General features: G+C 39.4%; 1 protein-coding gene and 1 pseudogene across 4 annotated transcripts in view; one reads left to right on the top strand and one right to left on the bottom strand.

Moving 5' to 3' along the window:
• The window catches only part of FBXO11 (F-box protein 11), a 100,861-nt gene that overhangs the window by 62,999 nt on the left and 16,722 nt on the right, over positions 1-21,140 (bottom strand). The window lies entirely within an intron of this gene.
• LOC116483950 (ubiquitin-ribosomal protein eS31 fusion protein-like) lies at positions 14,225-15,743 on the top strand (annotated as a pseudogene).

Genomic DNA, 21,140 nt, shown 5'->3' with positions numbered 1-21,140 from the left:
CTGAAATTTCACAATATGCCACAGTGTGGGCCTTTTAACATTCACTGTCATGAATGCTTGGTGGGCCCTTCCAATTGCAAATTCATGTACTTTATTTTTGAGAAATTTTCTTGAAATATTTGTTTGAATTACTTCTCAATTTTTTATTTCTGGAACTCCTAATATTTGAGAGTTGGACCTCTCAGACTGACAGCTCTCTACTTTAATCGGCCTACATTCCATATTTTTGTTTTAAAATTCCAGTTCCCCAACCATTGTTGTCATTGCCCAGTAGGCTCATAAACAAAGTGGCCATAGTGGCAGGAATGGAGGTTATACCTGGGCTTAGCAACAGGGACTTCTACTTGCCAAGGTTGATTTGGCTATGGCCGCTGTTGAGTGTCCAATGTGGTAGCAGCAGAGGCCAGTACTTAGCCCCCAATATAGTACCATTTCCTGGGGTGATCAGCCAGGTACCTAGTGGCAGATGGATTACACTGGACCATTTCCATCATGAAAAAGGCAGCATTTGTTCTCACTGGCATAAACACTTTACAGCAAATGAAGGGCAGCAATGGGCCCATGTTCATGGAATTCACTGGTCTTACCCTGTTCCCAGCAACCTGAAGCAGCTGGCTTCATAGAACAAAGAAGTGGCCTTTTGAAGATTCAGTTACAACGTTAGCTAGGTGGCAACACTTTGTAGGGTTGAGCCAAAGTTCTACAGGAGACTGTGTGTTCTGAATCAGTGTCCTATATACAGTGTTATTTCTTCCACGGCCAGAATTCACAGGTCCAGGAAACAAACGGTGGAAATAGGAGTGACACCACTTATTACCCATAGTAACTCACTAACGAAATTTCTGCTTCTTGTCTCTGTGAGCTTACGCTCTGCTGGCCTAAAAGTTTTAGTTCTAGGCTTTTATCAAGAGACACAATAATGATTTCACTGGAAGTTAAGATGGCCACCTGGCCATTTTGGACTCCTTATACCTTTGAATCAACAGGCAAAGAAGGGTGTTACTGTGCTGGCTGGAGTGACCGATCTTGACAACCAAGGGGTAACTAACTGCTACTCTACAACGAAGGAAAGGAAAAGTTATGTCTGAAATACAGGAGATCCCCTAAGGCGACTCTCTTAGCAGTACCATGCCCTGTAATCAAATGCAATGGAAAACTACAACAACCCAATTCAGGTGGGACTACTAATGGCCCAGATACATCAGGAATGAAGGTTTGGGTTACCCAACCAGGTAAAGATCCGTGGCCAGCTGAAGTACTTGCTGAAGGCAAAAAGAGTACAGAATGGGTAGTGGTAGTTATAAAGAAGGTAGTTATAAATACCACATAGTATGTAAGTTATAGGATTTCAAGAAGAGCAAATCCCACCCAAGTGTTTTGCATCCTTTTTTGGGGCAAGGGTTAGTACACTTCTGGTCATAAACAGGATAGTCATATCCTATTAGGTAGAAGTATGACCTGGCTAATTGTTTTATTTTTAGTAAAGACAGGGGCTTCATCATGTTGGCCAGGCTAGTCTTGAACTCCTGACCTCAGGTGATCCACCCACCTTGGCCTCCCAAAGTGCTGGGATTATAGGAGTGAGCCACCATGCCTGGCCAAGAATAAAATTTAAATTGCTGAACTCTGAGTAAGCTGACTGCCTCCCATGTGGGTGGGCTTTATCCAGTCAGTGGAAGATCTGAATAAAACACAAAGATAGGCCTCTCCAAGCAAGAAGGAATTCTCCAGTCAACTGCCTTTGGTGTTCATCTGTACCGTCAGCTCTCCTGAGTGTCTCTCTCTCTCTCTGTCTAGGAACATAGCCTATTGAGTTCCGCTTCTCCGGAGAACCCTAATACACATGGATTTTTAAATTAGTGTTATTGCTACTTACCATCTCATTCTGCTTCTTATGTTTTCTGCTCTGTACTACACATAAATCTAAAGGGTTGCTTCTGATTGCTACATAAATAGTCTCTGTGGGTGGGCTGAACTGTGCCTCTTAAAATGGTACTATGTCCTAATCCCTGATACCTGTGAACGTGGCCATATTTGGAAATAGGGTCTTTGAAAATCCATGTTAAGGTGAGGTCTTTAGGGTGGTCCTAATTCAATAGGACTAGTGTCCTTACAAAAAAAGGAAAGTGCCAATGTGAAGACAAACACAGAGGGAGAATGCTATGTGACAAGAGGCAGAGACTGAAGTGATGCAGCCACAACCCAAGGAATAGCAAGGATTAACAGCTACCACCATAATCTACAAACAGGCAAGGAAAGATTCTACGCAGATTCTCAAAGAAGCACGGTGCTGCTGCTACCTTGATTTTAAACAGAAGTGTAAGAGAATAAATTTCTGTTGTTTCAAGCTCCCAGCGTGTGGCAGTTTGATATGGTAGCACTAGAAAAGCTAGTATGAGCACTCACAAATTTTACTTATCTACATTCAGACTGGTATGTGGAACACACAGGCTGTCCCCAACTTCTTGCCACTACAAATAATATGGCAATGAATACCCATGTACATATCCCTTTATGAAACTCTTACAAATACTCTGAGATGTCTAAAAATGAAATACTGGATCACAGGACATGCATATACTTACTACTACTTGAGCTCCAGAATGGCTGCAGAGTCTACACTCACTAACACTTGGCATTATCCTCCGCAGGGGTTTTAGAAAGTCCACAAATGCTTTGATACTCCTCTCCTTAAGTATTGGTTGAGCTTAGTGACTTGCTTCTAAGGAACAGGAAGTGGTGATAGTATGCAATTTGGAAGAGTAGGTGATAAAAGACACAGCAGCTACCTGCTTGCTCTCTTGGATTACTTGCTCTGGACAAAGCCACGTGCCTTATCACCAGAAGACGCTTTATGAATCCACTCAAGCAGCCCTGTGGATAGGCCCAGGCAACAGAAAATTGAGACCTTCTGCAAACAATTAGCAAGAAACTGAAGCCTTTTGCCAACAGCTACGTGAATGAGACATCCTGAAAGCACATACTCCAGCCCCAGTCAATCCTTCAAATGACTATAGCCCTGGCCGACGGTTTGACTGCAACCTAATGAGACTTTGATAAAGATGCTAAATTTGGGGGTAATCTGTCATGAAAGATAACTAAATGCATTCATTCAGTTTTCTGGTTTTTCTTCCCCTCAAACTAATAGGTATAAAATGAGATTTCATTTTAATTTACATTTTTTCTGACAACTAATTATTTGAACATGTCTTTATAGGCTTATTAGATTTGAGGTTCGTCCCATAAACCGCCTATTTAGAACCTTTGTGTATTTTTATATTAGGGTGGCTATCTTTTTCCTTTTGATTTCCAGGAGTTCCTTGAATCCTGTAGATGTTAAATCCCTTGTTAGATTTCACATTTTGAAAACATCTTTTCCCATTCTATCATGACGTCCCTTCGATGCACGGAACTCTTTAATTCTGATATAAACAAATTCATTCCACTTTTTGACACGAGCCATGTGCTTTTAAAGTTCTGTAAACAGTCTTTTCCCACTACTGCGGATAATCTGTCAACATTTCTATATGTTCCACATGTCATATATATTTTAATGTTTTTAATTTACAAGAGCTCATTTTTGTTCTTTGATGCTCCTTATTTATAACCTCCAGTTCCGACTTCACAAATAACAGTAGCTTCTTTTATCCCTCTGAATCTTAGTTTCTTTCACGTTTTCTTCTTCCTGCACCATTTCTGCTGCTTCCAAGTTACTTCCATCTTTCTGCTCTGCCTTCCATCTTTCCTGTTGTAAGTTTACCTCAATTGTCTGGTAATCCCCAGCTATCCATAAATATATTAGAGGTAAGGCACAAAATGCTGTTTAGAAATTCTGTGTGAGGTTTTAACTGGTAGGATTTAGTGTAGAGCTGCTGTTCTCAAAAAGTGTAGTCTGGGAATTCCTGGCAGTCATCAAGGGATGGCTTTCGGAAAGTATTAAAGTCAAAACTATTTTCATTATTGTATTATTTGTGTGTGTGAGACAGAGTTTCGCTCTTGTTGCACAGGCTGCACTGCAATCTTGGCTCACTGCAACCTCTGCCCCCCAGGTTCAAGCAATTCTCTGCCTCAGCCTCCCCAGCAGCTGGGACTACAGGCGTGTGCCACCACGCCCGGCTAATTTTTGTATTTTTAGTAGAGACGGGGTTTCACCATGTTGGCCAGGGTGGTCTAAAACTCCTGACCTCAGGTGATCCGCCTGCCTCGGCATCCCAAAGTGCTGGGATTACAGGCGTGAGCCACCGTGCCTGGCCTTATTTTCATGATTAATAGACATTAAGACATTGTATTTTTTTGCATACTTTCTTACAAGTACGCAGTAGAGTTTTTCCGAGGCCACATACATAACATGGCATATCACGACAGCCCAAATGCAGAAGCAGATATTAAACTTTAGTCAATTCCTGTTAAGCTGGCCATTAGATTCACAAATATGTAAAACTATTCCACTCTAAATTTTTGTTTTGGAAAATAGTTATTTTCCACAAAAATTATGTCATGTAACATATTTAATAGACTACTGTTGCTTTTAAAGGGACAATTTAACATTTTTATTTCTTTAATACAGTAAATATTGATAGCTATAACCCACATTAAAAAAAGTCTACTGAGGCACAGGGCTCCATAAGCAGTTAAAAGGGTCTTGTTTTAAGAAAGTCTGAGAACTGCTATTGTAGAGTAATAAAGTACAAACACAGTAAGTTTCAGTGTCACTACTGGTAAGTCTATGGATTTATTTTTAGACAGGTTTTCCCAGAAAGTACTTTTCTAGCCTCTTCTTGAAAGGTGTAAATCTAGAAGCCAGTATTCAATGAGGCAGAAATTTAAAGCACTGGGATGCTCAACTTTTCATATGCAGACTTTCCATTTAATCAACATTTTAGGTTTGAAGGCCCTTCCCTTATCTGTATCTGGTATTTCTCTCCCACAATAAGCCTCAGCTTTCCGCCTTGATGGTAAAGAGGTAAATACCTGGTTGCACAGGACACAGAAAAAGGAAGCTAAGAAGTCTAATTGCTCTTTTTAAAGTCTTACAACCAGTGCTCCTGGGTTTTATCCTTGCCCTACACATGGCCCTCAAAGGCACCTGTGTCTCTAATTCCTTAGTTTTTTGAGGTTCTTTGGCACAATTTGGATTATTTCTTGTAGCTTCCATACTTGCCCAGTGCTCCTGGGTTTTATCCTTGCCCTACACATGGCCCTCAAAGGCACTTGTGTCTCTAATTCCTTAGTCTTTTGGGGTTCTTTGGCATGATTTGGCTTATTTCTTGTAGCTTCCATAGCTGCCGGCTGTTTCAACTTTATTGGGTACACTAAGTTGCTACCCATTCACTCACTTTTCAGTTTCCAGATTGATTTATTTTGTCCCTCTTACCCTTTTCTCTGTTCTTGTGGGTTTATGCCTTTTAAAAATTATGTTACTGTAACATGATTTCAATTAAAAACAAAGATATATATGTGTTCAACTTACCACATTTTCATCCCTTTACATTTAACCTGTGTCCCTCTGCTTTGAGTATAACTATTGTAAGGGCAACTGGCTTGTTTTTAAAATATATAACTTTAAAGTCGGGCCCGATGGCTCGCGCCTGTAATCCCAGCCCTTTGGGAGGCTGAGGCGGGTGGATCACGAGGTCAAGCGTTCGAGACCAGCCTGGCCAACATAGTGAAACCCCGTCTCTACTAAAAAGACAAAAAATTAGCCGGCTATGGTGGCGGGCACTTGTAATTCCAGCTACTTGGGAGGCTAAGGCAGGAGAATCACTTGAACCTGGGAGGCGGAGGTTGCAGTGAGCAGTGACTGCGCCACTGCACTCCAGCCCGGACGTTAGTGCGAGACTCCGCCTCAAAAATTAATAAATAAAATATATAACTTTAAAATATACATTAATCCACTGTAATTATATTTCTATTTTGTCATGTTACATTTATTCTGATTTTCCTTTACTTCCTACTCCCCCTTTTCCTCTCATGCTTTAACCCTCAACATACCATTTACTACCTGGGTCCAAAGGATACCTTAAAAAATTTTTTAGGTTATTTTACAAATAATTTACAGAGACAGTGCAAGACAACTTTTAAAATAAATTTTAATAGGAACTTAAATACAGCAAACACTTCTTTGTACTAAGTAAGTTTAACACACAAACACCGTACAAAATTTAAAAAAAAAAAAAAAAATTTTTGAGACAGAGTCTTGCTCTGTTGCCCAGGATGCACTGCAGTGGTGTAATCTCAGCTCGCTGCAACCTCCAACTCCTGGGTTGAAGCAATTCTCATGCCTCAACCTCCTGAGTAGCTGGGACTACAGGCATGCATCACCATGCTCAGCTAATTTTTGTATTTTTAGTAGAGATGGGATTTCACCATGTTGGCCAGCCTGGTCTCTAACTCTTGACCTCAAGCGATCCACCCGCCTCAGCCTCCCAAAGTGCTAGGATTATAGGCATGTGCCACTGTGCCTGGCCACATACAAAATTTAAAAAACATTGTCTCAGGACTTTTTTTTTTTTTTTTAAAGCAGAAAGGGATGGTTCAGGTTCATGTTGTGAAATATTCCTGTTAAATGACTAACTGGATAAAAATACTGTATTTTCTTTCTGTCAAAACATCTTGTGCATTCAGTTCTTAAGTCTGAGAAAATTTATACAGGAGATGATCATCTCAAGAATCACAGTCTGAGACTTCATTTATATGCTCAATTTCACTATCATTATTGGCGTATAGAACAGCAATAATATAACTTTCCACAACGATGAAAATGTTCCGTATCTGTGCAGTCCAACATGGCAGCCAGCCACCGTGAAGTGAGAGTAATTGTAAGTTGTATTTTTCTCCTACATAACCCCTTAAAAGTGTGATGAGGAATGGAATATTAAATTTTATTAATTTTAATTAATTTAAATATACATAGTCACATGTGGCAAGTGGCTACCATATTGGACAACTTAGGTCTAGAGTGCCATTTCTCTTCGCGTTATCTTCTAATTCGTATGTCTCCTAAATTTTCTTATACCTTTTTGAAGTAGGATGTAGTATTTGAGCAATGCAGTGAAAAAACTGAAAAATGACTATTACATCTTCCATCTTCCTTCTAGGAGATTCTATCATTCTTTTTCGTCTTGTTTTTAGCATAGTATAAATAATTGATAAGTAATGATAAAATTCCTATAGTAGTAAAATATTTCAATATATAGGAAAAGCCAAGATTATTAAGATCTCATAATGGATGTTAGGTTTATAAAAAAGGGTCTAATGGACTCATATGGTAACTGTAAGATAGAATAATTTTTTAAAATAAATTTTCTCTTTGTTCTTTGGTAGATCTCTAAGAATACAAGTCATAAAATATCTACCCTTCTAAATAGTTAGCACTGCTCAAAAATGAAAATCAAAAATGAAAATTATTCCAACTGACCCTGATGGTATACCAAGGGTTTAGCTTTCTTCATTCTCTCATCTTCATTCCTTTAGTTCTGCTGGTCTGGAAGACATCTATTTTATTTCTATTCCTTTTGTGGTTACACAAGTTAAAAAAGAAAAGCAGCAGCACCAGCAAACATGTATAGAGTAGTACTAATCAGTGGCTTTGTATGTATTTCACTTAATCCTCCCCACAACAACTATGAGAAGGTATTATTGTCATCCCCATTTACACATAAGGAAATTTAGGCGCAAGAAGGTGAAATAACTCCTTAATGTCACACAGCTAGTAAGAAATAAGCTGGTCTTTCATTCACGTAGTCTGGCTGCAGAGCCACAAAATAGCTACTTAGTTTTGGTAAAATACCCTGAAGTTGGTCAGTGTCTCTTTTTGTGCTACTTTTTGGGAACAAAGCAAGAATAGTAGCATTCCTGACTCAATGAACTCTATTTTCCAACCTTCTTGTTATTGTCTAAAGTTTTGACTCTACTTTAAATTATATATTTGCAATCAACTCAACCTGATTTATCAACATATTTTGCCAATTCTTTGTTTGCCGCTGTATTCTTTTTTGCAATTCCTCCTTCTCCCTAGTTTACTATTCTTGCTGAAGTACAATCTTTGGTTCTTGCATCAAGCTTCTGAAAGTGAGGAGCTCTCCATTTTGTGTATTTCCTCACTTTGGGCCTCATTCTTGCTGACAGATAATAGTTTAAATGAGTATAGAATCAAGGTCAACAGTTATATTCCTTATATATTCTGAGGAAAGAAGATCCTATCTTCTGGAAGACACTGTTCTGGTAAATATGTTGTTAATTTAACTAACATTTTGGTGTAGGGACTGTGGTATTTTTCATTTTGAAAAGCTTTTATGTTTTATGATCTGCAATTTCACTTTTGAGCATCTAGAAGATTTTAAAAATTTATCCTGGTAAGCAATTGTTCAGCAGTGTGCTATTTCAATATGAAAACTTAGTTCAATATGAAACCTTAAATTCTGGAAACCTTTTAATCATTATCTCATTGAATACTGTTTCTCTACTACTCTGTCTAATCTCTCCTAAAATTTCTTTTGAATATTGAACTTAGGTTTGAATCTCTCAATCTAAATTCAATTTTTTTTTCCACTTCTCTCTTACTACATTCTGGGTGAATTCCTTAATACTATTTTCCAAATCACTGTTTCATTGACCATGTTCAGTCTAGTACACATCTAATGACATCTTACTTAATATAGGGTTTTTGACAGGGTCTTGTTCTGTTGCCCTGGCTGTAGTGCAATCATGGCTCACTGCAGCCTCCACCTCCTGGGCTTAAGCGATCCTCCCACCTCAGCCTCCTGAGTAGCATAGGACCACAGGTGTGCAGCACCACACCCAGCTAATTTTTCTATTTTTTGTAGAGGTGAGGTTTTGCTATGTTGTCCACACTGGTAATTTTGGTTCTTCTATGGCAATTATTCCTTCCTTTACCTCCCTGAGGATTTTAAACATACACTTTAAAATTGTTCCATTATTTACACTTACAGACTAAGGATTCACTTGAATATCAATTATTCCCACTCCTGCAAAAAAGAAAACATACTATAAATACTTTTTCATGATTCCCATTTTTTCCCACTAAGCAACAAAACTTAGGAGGTATTTCCGTGTCAGTATACAGAAAACACTCTCTTCTTTCTGATGAAGAAGGTGTTGACTTGGTTATTTTAGGTTTAGTTTTTCTTCTATATTTTCGAATTTGTTTGGCAGATTCATTATAACTCTAAGTTGCATGGTGTGTGTGTATCTTTGTGTGCTTACCTCACCCTAACGATTTTTCATTTTCTCCATCTCTCACTCAAACCTCCCACCTCAGAATAAGGTGTTTCGTTTCGTTTTGTTTCTGAGATGGAGTTTCGCTTTGTCCCCCAGTCTGGAATGCAGTGGTGCAATCTTGGCTCACTGCAACCTCCGACTCCCAGGTTCAAGCGATTCTCCTGCTTCAGCCTCCCAAGTAGCTGGGATTACAGGCACGTGCCAACACGCCTGGCTAATTTTTGTATTTTTAGTAGAGATGGGGTTTCACCATGTTGGTTAGGCTGGTCTCAAACTCCTGACCTCAACATCCGCCTGCCTCGGCCTCCCAAAGTGCTGGGACTACAGGCGTGAGCCACCACGCCCAGCCCAGAATGAGGTCTTATAATTGCTACAGATGTCTCCTCCTGAAGATCCAGTCCCTAAGTCATGGGCAGGTAGGCCCAGCTTTTACCCAGGAGGCTGTCACGGCTTCCTTCCAGCACTCTGGACCTGCAATTTATGTAAGCCATATCCCTAAGCAACAGTCATACATTCTTTTTGTTTTTTCCTGATTCAGCCCTTTAGTTTCTGGGGTAATAAAAACAGGCTGTTCATCTCCCTGCTCCAATCTGTCTACCAACATACAGTAAAGTATGGTCTCTATTCTGCAGATGACCTCTCAGAAGCATCTTCCTGCTTGCAAAACAGATTTTGATAGATTCATGTATTTAGTCTCTATTTAACACCTTGCTTTTTGTTCTTTTTTTTTTTCTTTTTTTAAGACAAGAGTCTCACTCTGTCACCCAGGCTGGAGTGCAGTGGCACGATCTCAGCTCACTGCAACCTCTGCCTCTGGGTTCAAGCGATTCTCCTGCCTCAGCCTCCCGAGTAGCTGGGATTACAGGCGCCCGCCACTATGCCCAGCTAATTTTTGTATTTTTAGTAGAGATGGGGTTTCATCATGTTGGCCAGGTTGGTCTTGAACTCCTGACCTCGAACTCCTGACCTCGAACTCCTCGATCCACCCACCTCGGCCTCCCAAAGTGCTGGGATTACAGGTGTGAGCCACTGCATCCAGCTTTTTTTTTTTTTTTTTTTTAAAGGGATGAAAGTTCTCAGCCAGGTGCGGTGGCTCATGCCTGTAATCCCAGCATTCTGGGAGAGAGAGGCAGGCAGATCCCTGAGGTCAGGAGTTCGAGACCAGCCTGGCCAACATGGTGAAACCCTGTACCTACTAAAAATACAGAAATTAGCCCGGCGTGGTGGGGTGCCTGTAATCCCGGCTACTGGAGAGGCTGAGGCAGGAGAATTACTTGAACTGGGGAGGCGGACATTGTAGTGAGCTGAGATCACGCCACTGCAGTCCAAGTGAAATTCTGTCTCAAAAAAAACAAAACAAAACAAAACAAAACAAAGCCTCCCTCCCAATCTTTCTATGTATTCAGTTCCTCTCCCCTTTCTCCAGGTAACGCATTTAAGATTTCCTTGTCCATCCTTTCCAAGTTTGTTAGTGTAGAAAAACGTATGAATATAAATTATGCAGCCCCAGAATTTTGCCTTTTTCTTACAGCTGCATGGTATTCCATTATGTGGTTTTTCCATAATTTCTTTGACTAATCCCCCACTGATGGACATATGGATTGTTTCTCACCTTCTGCTATTACAAACCATAGTACAAAATAATCTGACACATGTATTATGTGGTAAGTATACGATAAACTACAGAAAATTCAACCTGCTGGGTAAATACATTTTTACTCTGGCAGATATTGACCAATTGCCTTCCACAGGGATTATCTCAATTTGTATTCTTAATAGCAGTGTATGAGCAGCTTTTCCCCTAAAGCTTCACAACCAACAGAGTATGTTGCCCAACTTTTGTTTTTGCCTAATAAGGGAACTATAATCATTGTAGTTTTAATTTCTCTTACTGTGAATGAGATACTGGCCTCATTAGCTTAAAAGCCACTCATATTTAATTTTCTGTGAATTATCAATTCATATCTTTGCTCAGTTTTTATGGGGTTGCAAGATCTTTTTCTTATCGAGTTTCCAAGTACTTACTGTATGTATATCAGGAAGGCTACCCTTTGTCTATGATTAAAATTACCAATAAGTTTTGCTAATTCCTAACTATAAATAAGTTTTGGCTGCAAAGTAAGTTTTACTAGTTTTGCTGAAATTCTATATCCACTGAACAATTCCCTTTTCCTCCTTCCCCTAGCTACCACCATTCTACTTTGTTTCTAAGGGTTTGACTACTTTAGATATCTCACATAAGTGGGGTCATGCAGTATTTGTCTTTTTGTGACTGGCTTTCACTTAGTGTAATATCCTCAAGGTTCATCTATGGTTGTATCACACAACAAAATTTCCTTTTTAAAGTTTGAATAGTATTTCATTGTATGTATATACATTTTCTTTATCCATTCAGAGAATGCTTTTTTTTTTTTTTTTTTTGGAGATGGGGTCTCACTCTGTCACCCAGGTTGGAGTGTAGCGGTGCAATCTCAGTTTACTGCAACCTCCGCCTTCTAGGCTCGAGAGATTCTCCCACCTCAGCCTCCGGAGTTGCTGGGACCACAGGCACATGCCATCATGTCCAGCTAATTTTTTTGCATTTTTGGTAGAGTCGGGGTTTTGCCATGCTGCCAGGCTGGTCTCAAACGCCTTGGCTCAGGCAATCTACCCAACTTGGCCTCCCAGAGTGCCCTGAGAGTGCTTTAATGTAATAGAATTTATAATTTATTTCATGACTTCTGGGTTGAGTCAGTATAAAAGGTCTTCCCCATACTAAAATTATAAAAAGACTTCTACTTTTAGTATTTTCATGGCTTTATTTTATTCATTGATCCGTTTGGTATTTATGTGAAAAACATCCAATTTCATTTTTTCAGTTTTCCTGGCTTTTCTTTGTTTACTTTTCCTTATGAACTTCGGAATCAGAACGTCCAGTGTTTTAATTTATAAAATTAAAAAACATTGTGTTGTTTCATTTGTTGAAGCTTGTTTGGCGTCTTTCACATAAACATTTCCTGTTATGAATGTATTTCCATTTCTCCTTGTATTTTTGGTAATTTCTGCTTCACCAAGGTTGCTATGTTATCTGACATATTGCTATTCAAACTATTAAATTTTCATTGTATCCTTTAAGAAATAAGTGCCACTCTTTACTGTTTTTTAGTATGAACTCCACCTGGCATGTTAAAATCATGACACTCCTAAATTATTTTCATTTGCATTTATATCTTATACCTTTTCTCTATCTTTTACAATACCAATCTTTCACAATCACTGCCTTAGGTGTGTACCCTGTATAAACCACAGAGTGGGTTTTGCCTTGAATCTAAACTAAAAATATTTTCCTTCTAAAGGTGAGTTAAGCATATTAATACCTTTTGTTAAGAAAGGCACGTTTGGGCCGGGCGTGGTGACTCACACCTGTAATCCCAGCACTTTGGGAGGCTGAGGTGGGCGGACCACAAAGTCAGGAGTTCAAGTCAAGCCTGGCCAACATGGTGAAACCCGTCTCTACTAAAAATACAAAAATTAGCCGGGTGTGGTGTCGGGTGCCTGCAGTCCCAGCTACTTGGGAGGCTGACGCAGTAGAATCACTTGAACCCGGGAGTCGGAGGTTGCAGTAAGCCAAGACTGCGCCACTGCACTCCAGCCTGGGTGACACAACAAGACTCTGTCTCAAAAAAAGAAAGAAAGAAAGAAAGAAAGAAGAGAGAGAGAGAGAGAGAAAGACGAAAGAAACAAACAGAAAGAGAAAGAAAGAAAGAAAGAAGAAAGAAAGAAAGAAAGAAGGAAGGAAGGAAGGAAGGAAGGAAGGAAGGAAGGAAGGAAGGAAGGAAAAGAAAAGAAAGAAAAAAGAAAGAAAGGCATGTTTGGTCTTAGGGCTGTCTTGTTATGTGTGGTTATATATGAATATCTTTTCACTAAATGATGTTTTGTTTTTAACGGGTTTATAGTTCTTTCAATATTTAGGAAGGTCTATAGCTTTGTTCTAATGTTTACCTTTATAAGTTCTATCTCTTTAGACAATACCTATTAGTTCCTCAATATGAGTAATGTTAAAATTAGCATGCTTCCTCTCCCACTACCCGATTTAATCATAGTATTGAAACTAATAGCATTATCTTTAGTGTTTTAGTTTTCTTTATTTTAATGTTTCTTTTTAAAGTGCTGAGTATGTTTATATTTCTATTATTTGATCTGTGATGTTTAAACATCTTTTTCAATACCAGTTATTACCATAGGGCAATTCCTTCTCTCAAATTTTATTAGTTTGATCATTTGTATATCATCAGGGTATATACAATGTTAACATTATATTCTGCCATTATGATCTCCACATTTTAGTCTTTTTTTTTTTTTTTTGAGACAGAGTCTCGCTCTATCACCCAGGCTGGAGTGCAGTGGCATGCATAATCTCTCACTGCAACCATCTACCTCCCAGGTTCAAGTGATTCTCGTGCCTCAGTCTCCCAAGTAGCTGGGACTACAGGTGTGTACCACCATGCCCAGCTAATTTTTATATTTTTGGTAGAGACAGGGTTTCAGCATGTTGGCCAGGCTGGTCTTGAACTCCTGGCCTCAAGTGATCTGCCTATTTTGGCCTCCCAAAGTGCTGGGATTACAGATGTGAGTCACCACACCCAGCCCACATTTTCGTCTTTATGTCTATATATAAATTCACTGCTTACACACCAATCATTTCCCCATGTCTATCAGCTGAAGTTTATACTCTAGTATTTTCCTCAAGAAGGGCTCACATAAACAATATTCTCTGAGTACTATTTGTTCCTTAAGAACAATGTGACTGGATATAAAATCTTTAGCTCGCACTTTACTTTCTTATCTTATAAATGTTGTTCGACTGGGGTTGAATGTTGTGGAGAATTCTAAGGCCAGCCAGATTTCAATGTCTTATAAACAACTTGGAGTGGGGTAGTTAGGAAGGTTTCTGGCTATTGAAAGGAATCTTTAAGATCTTTCTGGTCAGTTCTCCCTGCCACAGATGCCCTTTCAATATGTAAGTTTCATCTCAGTTAGTTTTTCTTCAATTGTGTTTTTAACCACTTGTTCTATTGTCATGTTTTGGTTTTCTTCTATAGGGGTTTCAATTCTAACTTTGTCGGATCTACTGTATTTTCCAAAACTTAAAAAAATAAAATCTTTATCTCCATTTTTTAAAATCTTTGTGTCTCTTACTATGTTTTCCTTGGGGCTAGTCTGCTTCTTGTGCTCCTTCTTATTTCATCTGTATTTCTGTACTATTTTTTGAGACAGGGTCTCCCCTCTGTTGCCCAAGCTCAAGTGCAGTGGCGCAATTTTGGCTTACTGCAACCTCCGCCTGCTTGGCTCAAGCCATCTTCCCACCTCAGACTCCCAAGTAGCTGGGACTACAGACGTAAGCCACTACACCCGGCTAATTTTGTACTTTTTTTAGAGACAGGGTTTTGCCATGTTGTCTAGGCTGGTCTCAAACTCCTGAGCTCAAGCGATCTCCCTGTCTCAGCCTCCCAAAGTGCTGGGATTACAGGTGTGAGCCCCCATGCCCAGCTGTTTGCTTTCTTCTACTTCTTTCCCAAGTTCCCTCAACTCACATTTTATCTCCTCCTGTTGCCCTGCCATCTCTTTTCTGAGTTCTTACCATTCCTGCGTTGTAATCTTCTTTTGTAGAACTATTTACAAGCTTTACTCAAGTCTAAAAAACAGATGGTGAAATGGTGGGTCACAATTTTCATCTGTTCTGTAGCAACACTTCACTAATGACTGTTCTTTGTGTTTGGGAAGTTTTGCTGCCATATCAGCTTCTTTTGTATTTTGCATAACAAGAATAAACTGAATTTTCCTGAAGCACCTATTTACATAAATTCCTGGGAGTGGGAAGGGAAGGAAATACAGGCTTCACAGTCCAAAGACTCTCTACTTCTTTGATGCTATAAATAATAAAGAGAGTGTGTGCTCTTCTGCTGCTCTGCGACCAGTGCCCTGTGCATTGCCTTCTCCTGTATTCCCTAATCTAACTCATCTCTTTCTTTCACTCAACCTCAGAGCCGCCAGCAAAATGCAGATTTTTGTAAAAAAACCCTTATGGGGAAGACCATCACCCTCAAGATTGAACCCTTGGATACAAAAGAAAATGTAAAGGCCAAGATCCAGGATAAGGAAGAAATTCGTCTGGATCGGCAAAGACTGATGTTTGATGGCAAGCAACTGGTAGATGAATGTACTTTACCTAACTACAACGTTCATAAGGAGTCTACTCTTCATCTTGTGTTGAGACTTTGTGGTGATATTAAGGAAGAAGTCTTATACAACTCCCAAAAAGAATAAGCACAAGAGAAAGAAGGTTAAGTTGGCTGTCCTTAAATACCATAAAGTGGATGAGAATGGTAAAATTAGTCGCCTTATTCGGGAGTGCCCTTCAGATGTATGTGGTGCTGGAGTGTTTACAGCAAGCCACTTTGACAGATATTATTGTGGCAAATGTCTGGCTTATTGCTTCAACAAACCAGAAGACAAGTAATTGTATACGAATTAATAAATTTTTTGGCTGGGCGCGGTGGCTCACGCCTGTAATCCCAGCACTTTGGGAGGCCGAGGTGGATGGATCACCTGAGGTCAGGAGTTCAAGACCAGCCTGGCCAACATGGTGAAACCCCATCGCTACTAAAAATAAAAAAGTTAGCCGGGCTTGTGATGCACACCTATAATCCCAGCTACTTGGGAGGCTGAGGCAGCAGAATCACTTGAACCTGGGAGGCACAGGTTTCAGTGAGCCGAGATTGTGCCACTGCACTCTAGCCTGGGTGACAGAGCAAGACTCCGTCTCAAAAAATAAATAAATAAAATTTTTTTAAAAATACAGAGAAAAGCTGGTTCCTGTACATGTGGCTCTGTGTGCACATGTGTACAGCTCTACTTTCTCTTTTCTGAATACAATCAGGTACTTCGCCACCAACTCCCGTCATTACAAACAAGAGATTTACCTTTTGAACTTCAACATGAACCCCTTACTGTCAGTAAGTATATTTAAACTAATAGCTTCTGTCCCTTTCAGATGTTTTTGATAGCCCTCAAATAACATAATCTGGAGTTTACATATGTCTCTCAGTTCACTGAAAACAGAGGTTGATGCATTTTTCCTCTTTATGATTTCTAGAGAAGATGCAGATTTATGCATCTACATTCATTCTAAAAGTATGATTATTGTGTGTATGTTTATCATTGCTGTCTTTGAAGAGACACAGAATCTCAATACTGAAACTCACAGCACCATCCTGATGGCTATTCCTTACAGTGTAACTTCAGGTATTTTTGAAGTATTTTTTAAAAGGTTTTACATGGGAGATGATTATTGATGCATTATAATATAGTAATTAAAACTTCATTCTGGCTGTTTAATCAGAAAAACATGGATTCTAGTCCTAAGGTTGCCAATTACTAACTCTTGTGAATTAAATTCAGTAAAGAGAAGTTTACTGTAAAACAGGTTCTTGTTACGCATAATATATTAATTATACATCATTTCTATTGTGCTTATGATAAGTCCATATACTGATATCAGACATCTATTAATGAGGAAATACATTCTGGTAAGAATATAGAAACTTCATTACCAAACAGTATTATAAGGAAAGCATTCAGGATAGTGAACAAGATGAGCTTACTACATAAAACATTATCAAATAAATATTAACTGGTAATTCTTCATCAAGCATAAATGGGCCTAACAACAACTGTAAATGACAGCAAACACCTGAGGCTGGGATATGGAAAAGCTATCAAGAAGACATAAGACATATAAAAGGAAGTGATCAAATACTGAAGTCAAGCAGCCACTGAGTTCACAATTTTACTACGGCGTCAAAAAAAAAAGAAAATTGCAGTAGAATGGCATATGGCTCACTCAAGAACAATGTGTAAGCCAGGTCTTGTGGCTCACATCTGTAATCCCAGCACTTTGGGAGGCCGAGGTGAGTAAATCATTGAGGTCAGGAGTTCGAGACCAGTCTGGCCAACATGGCAAACCCTGTCTCTACCAAGGGTGTAGTTTATGCCTGTAATCCCAGCTACTCGGGAGGCTGAGGCACAAGAAACTCTTGAACCCAGGAGGCGGAGGCTGCAGTGAGCCGAGCTCACACCACTGCACTCCAGCCTGGGCAACAGAGGGAGACTCAGTCTTTAAAAAAAAAAAAAAAAAAAAAGAACAATGTGTAGATGAGTTTGTCTAAGGAAGAATCTTGTGAAAGAAAAACAGACAAAGCATAGAAGACTTGGAAAAGATTGTTCCACAAGTGGTAGAGTAAAGCCTTGAAGACAAGAGAGTGCCTAGTTCCTTTTCCCCCCACCAAAAAAATGCCAATGTAAAGTGAACTGAGAGACCAAAAGAGTATGACAACAGAGTAAAAATTGTCCTGGTAAATCTTCTATGGCCTTTGGCCCATTCTCTCTAAGAATATCCTTTTTCTCCTCCTTTCCTCTAACTGTGGCATACTCATTCCTCAAGGTATAGTTTAAGTACCCCCACTATCTCTGAACAGTCCTTTCAAATCATTTCAGCCCTAACACTAGTTGCCTCTTTATTCTCAAGTATCTCACGTATTCATTCATTCAATACTTAACCTCATGCATTAATGATGGGATTATAAATTATGCAACCTTTTTTTTTTTTGAAAACAAATTTGGCAACATTTACCAAACTTTAAAATGCAAATATCCCTCCAAATTATCAAAATGTATACATTAAACATGGGCATTTTAAAATATATTAATTTTAACTCAATAAAGCTTAACAACAGAAAAACCCTTTGACCCAATAACCCACTTTTAAAAAGTGAACCTTTCACCAGGCACGGTGCCTCACACTGTAATCCCAGCACTTTGGGAGGCCAAGGCGGGCAGATCACAAGGTCAGGAGTTCAAGACCAGCCTGAACAACATGGTGAAACCCCCGTCTCTACTAAAAATACAAAAATTAGCAGGGCATGGTGGCGTGTGCCTGTAATCCCAGCTACTCATGAGGCTGAGGCAGGAGAATCGCTTGAACCCAGGAGGGGGAGGTTGCAGCGAGCTGAGATCGCACCACTGCAATCCAGCATGGGCGACAGAGTGAGACTCTGCCTCAAAAAAAAAAAAAAAAAAAAAAGTGAATCTTTCTACTAAAATTGTGATATAAACATGTAAAGATATTTGTATAGGGTTGTTTGCTGCAGTTCTTTAACAGCATACAAGAATTTAAATGTTAACAGATAAATATTTAATACATTGTGGTACATTCATGTAATAAAAGACTACTCTGCAACTGTAAAAAAGAATGAGGTAATCCTCTATTTATAGTGATACAGAAAAATGCCCGGGATACCTTTAAGCAAAAAATGAAACTTAGGTTACAAAATAATACATACAGTGTGGTTTGTTTTTAATGAAAAGAAGTGTGTTTATATACACATCATTCAAAAAATTAAAAATAAGCCTGTGCAACAGTGAAACCCCTGTCTCTACCAAAAAAAAAAATTAAAAATTAACTGAGCATGGTGGCACATGCCTGTGGTTCCAGCTAATCGAGAGGCAGAGGTTGAGGCTACAGTAAGCTGTGATCAAGCCATTACACTCTAGTCTGGGTAAAAAAGTGACAAGGCCAGAAGCCGTGGCTCATGCCTGTAATCCCAGCACTTTTGGAGACTGAGGTGGACAGATCACCTGAGGTTGGGAGTTCAAGACCTGCCTGACCAACATGGAGAAACTCCATCTCTACTAAAAATACAAACTTAGATGGGCATGGTGGCGTATACCTGTAATCCCAGCTACTCGGGAGGCTGAGGCAGGAGAACCACTTCAGCCCGGGAGGTGGAGGTTGTGGTGAGCTGAGATTGCACCATCACACTCCAGCCTGGGCAACAAGAGCGAAACTCTGTTTCAACAAAAAAAAGGGGGGGGGTTGGGGGGAAATGAGACCCTATCTCGAAAAAAGTTTTTTTTGTTGTTGTTTGTTTTTTTTCAAAAGAACCAACACAAAAGAACAGTTAAGAGCTACCTCTGTAGAAAGAAAGAACAGGGAAAACAAAATAAGTGGCTTTCCTCCTTAAATTCTATGTCCCATGCCAGGGGCTTACACCTGTAATTCCAGCACTTTGTGAGGCTGAGGTGGGAGGATCGCTTAAGGTCAAGAGTTCAACACCAACCTAGGAGACAAAGCAAGACCCTGTCTCTACAAAACACTTTGTGGGGCCAGGCATGGTGGCTCATGCTTGTAATCCCAGTACTTTGTGAGGCTGAGGTGGGCAAACTGCTGGAGCCCAGGAGTTCAAGGCCAGTCTGGGCAACATGGTGGAATCTCGTCTTTACAAAAAACACAAAAATTAGCCGGGCATGGTGGCACATGCCTGTAGTCCCAGCTACTTAGGGGACTGAGGCAGGAGGATCACTTGAGCCTGGGAAGCAGAGGCTGCAATGAGCCGAGATTGTGCTACTGCATTCCAGCCTGAATGACTGAGACTCTGTCTCAAAAAAACCTATTAGCGGGCTTGGTGGGACACACCTGTAGTCCTAGCTACTGGCGCAGGTGAGGCAGAATGATCTCTTGAGCCTAGCAGTTCGAGGCTGCAGAGCAGTGACTGTGCCACTGTGTTCCTGCTGGGTGACGGAGTGAGACCCTGTCTGAAAAAAAAAAAAAAAAATCCCTAAAAAATAAAAGATATGTATGTATTCTTTAATTCACTTCAGAATCTCTAGGGTGCCAGGCACTCATGATCTACAACGCTCACTTGGCACTTACACATTTCTTTTGAGAGAGTATTCCATGCTCCCATCTATCCTTTGGAACCATAAACAGATCAACAGGTCCAACAACTCACTAATATGAAAAATGACTAGAATGATGATACAATTTTGGAACCAGAACAGGTAACATTATCATTACTGACTGGGAATCTGGAGATTTGGGCTCTAAATCCAAACCACTCTGAACAAACCTCAAGAATTGGGACAGTGGTTCCTTCTATTCCAAACATTCTATAATACCATTCCTGACTAATTTACCATCTCCAAGATAATTTTAAAGTATCTAAACTAAACTGACACCAAAAAAGAAAGGATATAATCTTCTTTAGTGCCTCATTTTAGAATTTACCAGATGTTCTTTATGTCAGTCTAATAATTTAAATTCATTTTCTTTAGGTATCTTTTGAGTATATAATAGGAAAAAAATAGCTGAGCAACCTTTTTCTTTTAAAAATTACTTTCAACCACTCTGAAAGGTTAACTTACTTTTAGGCTTGTTCCTCTTTGGAATAAGACTTAAAATTTCCTGTTAGACAGTTTTTCAGCCATTGCAATGTTTTACAAATCTTATTGCTATGATACAGTATCATGTGTTTATACACACCCAAGCACCCAAACCACACACACTTCAGAACTTCAACTGTAGCCCCTATCTGCTATATTTGGTTCTAGCTAGATAGTTCGAAGAGTCTGCTCATTTTTTTTGTTTCCACACAGATTAAAACACATCTGCTTTTTTTAAAACAGGTTACTCAAAGTAATTTCATTTGTTCTTGGTTGAGTACTTAACTTCACCCAGTTTTTAATCATCTATGAACATATTTAATATGCTCAATAATGTAAATCAGTAATTATATGAACACACCTTGGACTAGAGAAGATGAAGGAAAACAGAAACAATCATTCACTAAGTGTCTATGTGCAAATGGTTAGCAGTACTTTTTTATAAGTTAGCAGTACTTTTTTATAAGCTAGTTTCCATAACATAACTTTTAAAAATCTCCCCCAACTGACACAACACCAATACGACCACTTCATGAAAAAACAAAAGCTTTGTTTAAATCCGGTTATGTTGCTTTTGTTCCTTCTTCGGCTACTAAAAGTCACTGTTTCAGAGAAATACATTAAATAAATCTGTGATTGGC

This window comes from Hylobates moloch, unplaced genomic scaffold (assembly GCF_009828535.3).
Source record: "Hylobates moloch isolate HMO894 unplaced genomic scaffold, HMol_V3 SCAFFOLD_15, whole genome shotgun sequence".
Lineage (NCBI taxonomy): Eukaryota > Metazoa > Chordata > Mammalia > Primates > Hylobatidae > Hylobates > Hylobates moloch.
The sequence above is the reverse complement of the archived record's forward strand: the minus strand, read 5'-3'. Positions and strand labels throughout refer to the sequence as shown.